This window comes from Lampris incognitus, chromosome 1 (assembly GCF_029633865.1).
Source record: "Lampris incognitus isolate fLamInc1 chromosome 1, fLamInc1.hap2, whole genome shotgun sequence".
Classification (NCBI taxonomy): Eukaryota; Metazoa; Chordata; class Actinopteri; order Lampriformes; family Lampridae; genus Lampris; species Lampris incognitus.
This window is the reverse complement of record NC_079211.1, coordinates 137,532,862-137,537,460: the sequence shown is the minus strand read 5'-3', so window position 1 is coordinate 137,537,460 and position 4,599 is coordinate 137,532,862.

The window sequence follows — 4,599 nt, the reverse complement described above, 5'->3', positions numbered from 1 at the left end:
TCTATTAGATTTTGTCCACTAGGTGACAGTATATTAGAAAATATGAGTAACCTGCAAGACCTGCACTGCAAGACCTTCTCTGTAACTTTAAATTGTAGACCACAGTATTCAAAACTCAACATGAATTCATTAGGTCAAATTACAAAAAAAAGTATCATTAATGCTGACTTTTTCCCACTGCTTACTAGTCGACCTAACACTCTCAACTGTATACAGGGGAAACAGCAGTTTATTCATTGGGCCTCTTGTTGAGTAGCCTTGGGATAAGATCTGGCTCTCTTGACAGTACAGTTTCTTAGTAAAGGCTGCTGATCACTTTTTTTTAAAATCTTTTAAGGGGAAATCATCTCATTTTTGATTTGTATCAGCATTAAACACCCATAGAAAAACTCTTAACACTAGACACACATCAGTAACAGCACACATATATTCATGCAAACACATGCATAAACTCTCAGACACATTTTTAAGCAGCTGTGCCATCTTGCGGGAAAAACTAATCATGCTTTCCGGGTTTTCACTAAAATCCAACGTCTGTATCACCCGTGTCAACATAGCGCTAGACTTTTGCACATATTTAGCATGCAATTTAGCTAAAAGCTTTGCTTGATTTTCCTCTTTATACATCAAATATGCCTTGCCAAATTTGTGTAAAACCGAAGGTTAGATTATGTCCTATTATTATATGATGTGCACAATCACACATTTTTTTTTAATTTCCCAGGAAATGTTCAGTGTAACAGCCACCTGGTAGGCTGTTAAAAATTCTATTGCAAAAAAAAAAAAAGTAGAGAGAAGTATTGCTCCATCAACCAAAAGCAGATGAGGAGGGGGGGGGGGAATTGTATTCATCTTCACCTTGTTATAATCTCCAACATCTGCAGGAGTGAGGGGGATCCGGTTAATTAGTGGCAACCAAGAATTGGTGTGAAACAGCTATTAATTACTCTAATAAGCTCCAAGATATAAAATCAAGCATTTGGAAAGGAAAGTGATGACGGCCCTCGTTAGAAAACAAAAGTGCGCGTGCGTGCGTGTGTGCGGTGCGTGCCACATTACTGCTACCAGCTCAGTCATCTCCAGTAAAACTGCAGTAAAGATGCCTGCCAAACAATTTCTCAACTAGCAGTGACGCACTCCAACTTCTCGCTCACTCTCTCATACTAATATGTGTGTGTGTATGTGTGTGTGTGTGTGTGTGTTCGTCGGTGACCACGCCGTCGTTCAAGATCGACGTTTGCCGAGCGTTCACGGGCCTCTGATTACAGGCCTGAACGCTGCGTCAGCTCCTTCGTCAGTGGGCCACCGTCCAGAGTCCCCACGCTGCCACGCCACAGCCTCGCTAAACACAGCTGGCAAGTTCCTAACGCACGCTGACATCACCACATGTGGCCCTAATTTCACAGGTCCCCTACGGGGGGGGGGGGGGGGATACGAAGATCCGTATGTAGGAAAACACAGCATTGTGGCCATAGGAGTATAGCATGAGGACGCCCCCCCACTCCCCCCTAAGCATAACAACATATGATGGAAGTGGAGATAATCAGATCTATAGGTCTTGTTAATACCTGAGACCTTGGATGCAGGGAACTAGTGAGGGGCAGGGAAAGGCTCGAAAATCTCACGAAGGGTCAAGCTGATATACCGGAGGGGTCGCATGATTGGATCAAAACCAGTACGAACTGTTTATTGTTCTTGCTTAATTGTGGCTGATCAAGGGATAGAGAAATGTTTTCCCAGATAGAGGACACAGAGGTATATCACAGCTGATGTAAGCGCATTTGCACAAGCAAACTCTTTCAGCGACACACACACATGCACACACACATTTAAATACACCATGGACATTCCATGCAAAAGTGGAATAACAAGCCACACAAAAGAGCAGGTGTGGAGTGACAGCACATTCCTCAGCATATTTCACCTCCTCCGAAGTATCTCATCAACGTGATGTTTGTCCAAACCTCCCTGAGTGTTTCGCCATAAACAAAATGATCATCCCTCAACTCCTGAAAACACACACAGACCGCACACATTAAACACCCTCCTCTAAATCAGGACCCCTTAAAACAAAGTTTTCATACATATTATTATTCTGACACCAGGGTCCAGAATTTACAACGATCACGTACTGGGAGAGTATACATAAAACTCCTTTTTACTCAGATTTATGGTCTTATCATTTAAGCATGGCTATTTTTTGTTTGTCATATTTCACTAAAGCAACGTAACCTTATGAGAAAGGTTATGTTAAACCTTGTGGTTTTGTGTGGCTTGACAGAAAAAGAAGAAAAAAAAAGATTAGGGGTGAGACGAGAGGGGGAAAATAATGAAAGTAGAGGGTTAGACAATTTTGTGTTCTTTTTAGTTATATATTTATGTTATATGGTGGTGCAAACTCACGTTTGCAGTGGCCTCACCCAGTACCGTTCCATGCAGTGTCTTTGTCCACATCTGCATCTAAATTTATGTCTTCGTTTGATGACTGGGAGAGCTGACGCTGGTTCAGCTGGGAGAGCTTGGTCTGCTGCGTCCTGTGGACCCAGAGACCACGGCCCTGCCCAGAGCTGCACCCGAAGAGGTAACCCCAAGGGCAGTATGACAGGACGTGGAAGCAAGGCAGGCTAAGCTAACTGCTAGCCCATGCAGACAACCGACGGCGGTCTGGCGGTGACCTCCCCTGGTGTTGACTGTTTTAGTGCCATCATGTGGAGAGTGCAGGGAGGTGTGTTGAGGGTGTCTGGCTGGGACAGCTGGTGTTGGATTGGCTTGGGGAGCCTGGTCTGCTGCATCTGGTGGGTCTAAGGACCACGGCCCTGCCTGGAGCTGCACCCAAAGACGAAACACCGAGGGCGGTCTGACAGGACACGGAAGCGGGGCAGGCTAAGCTAACTGCTAGCCCATGCAGATCTGGCAGTTCTGGCAGTCATCCTGGCTGGCGTTCGTTCGGGGGAATTTTTTCTTTGGATATGTTGGATAGATGCATTTTTCTAGTTTTGTAGTTTTTTTTGTAGTCTGGGTATATGTGTTCTTGTAGTTTGGATATGTGTTTTTGTCTTGTGCTGCACTACTTTGGGCTGGGGGGGTGATATTTCATTTCCTTTCATGTATAAAAGTGCATGAAATGAAGTGGAAAAACTAAATGTTACTGATTCCTGATTCCTGATTTTTGTTTATGATGAGTATGTTTTTGCAAGTGTGAAGATGTTAATTAAATGCATGCATGCAATATTGACACACACACACACACACACACACACGCACACCACTCCACACACACTGAGAGTCAGTGGGAAGATAGTTTTGAAAGGAGCATAGCTGAGCAGTGACCTCAGCTCAGAGCCCAGCGAGTAGACACCCACATTTCAAACGGAGCGTAGTTCCCCTCTGCGTATCTCTCTCCCCATGGCTTTCTCTCTTTCTCTTCATCCTCTCTTTCTTTTTGCCTTTCTTATCCTCTTACACGCAACACACACAACACAATGAGCGTGGTGGGGGGGAAAAAATCACTCAATGCATTTGCATGCACTCTATCTGACTCTCCTTTTTCTCCCCTTCTGTCGTTTTCTCTCTCCATGCAGCGCTCCCAACGAGACATCAGACACCTGAGATGGTTTCTTATCGAGTTTGTGCAGGACTTGAGCTGACCCCTCTGTGTGCCATGGTGCTGCGGGCCGCTATCTCGCTGGTCGTGAGCTGGTGGTTAGTCTGTGTTGGTACAGCTGTCAGATTAAGGTGTTTACTCTACTGGTTTATCACTGGGAATTAAAATGTATCATCACCACCGGCCAACCTCTCCCACTTCCACTTCGTTATCTCCTCCCGGAGAGACAATAACATGACCTCTCCGCTGAACTCGGCGTTAACAGGACAGGAGGGCCAGGAAAAGATGAGACCAATGTGCCATTGTGCTCGGCCCGTTCAAGTCGGGTCAAAAAGGTAAGCGAGGCAAATTTGAATAGTTGACGTGCATTGTTGTAAATGTACTCCTGGTATAATTATTTGATCCACTCAAACACACGGACATTTGTCAGGTCGTTAACGTGAGACCGAACAGCCACATTCGCCGCGACTGATCTGAGCCGGCTTTGCACCACTCAGTTCCCTGTGCTGCTTTTGTAACCATGTCGTTTCTTTTGACAAACAATACTGGTAAAAAGCAAGATATGACATGTCTCACATACAGCTCTGTCCTGTCTTTTGTCTTTAAGGCAGGGCACATTCCAGCAGATTATGCTGAAAAACAGCAAATTGACAAGACAAATAAGTGTGATGTGGGAGAGGCTGTAGTTACAGCAAATGAAAGAAGGGTGCGGTACTCCAGCCATAGCAGTGCTGCAAGTCAGATATGACATCAGCAGAAAAGGTTATAGTCATAACCAAAAATGGGTAACTCATAAAACATGGATGTTTAAGATATTGTCATAAAAAAACATATTTGAGGAATTTTGCCTGTGTGTTGCCCTAATTTTACCTGTCCATTACCCCACTCTCCTGAACTGTCCCGGTCGCTGCTCCACCCCCTCTGCCGATCGGGGAGGGCTGCAGACTACCACGTGCCTCCTCCGATACATCTGGAGTCACCAGCCGCTTCTTTTC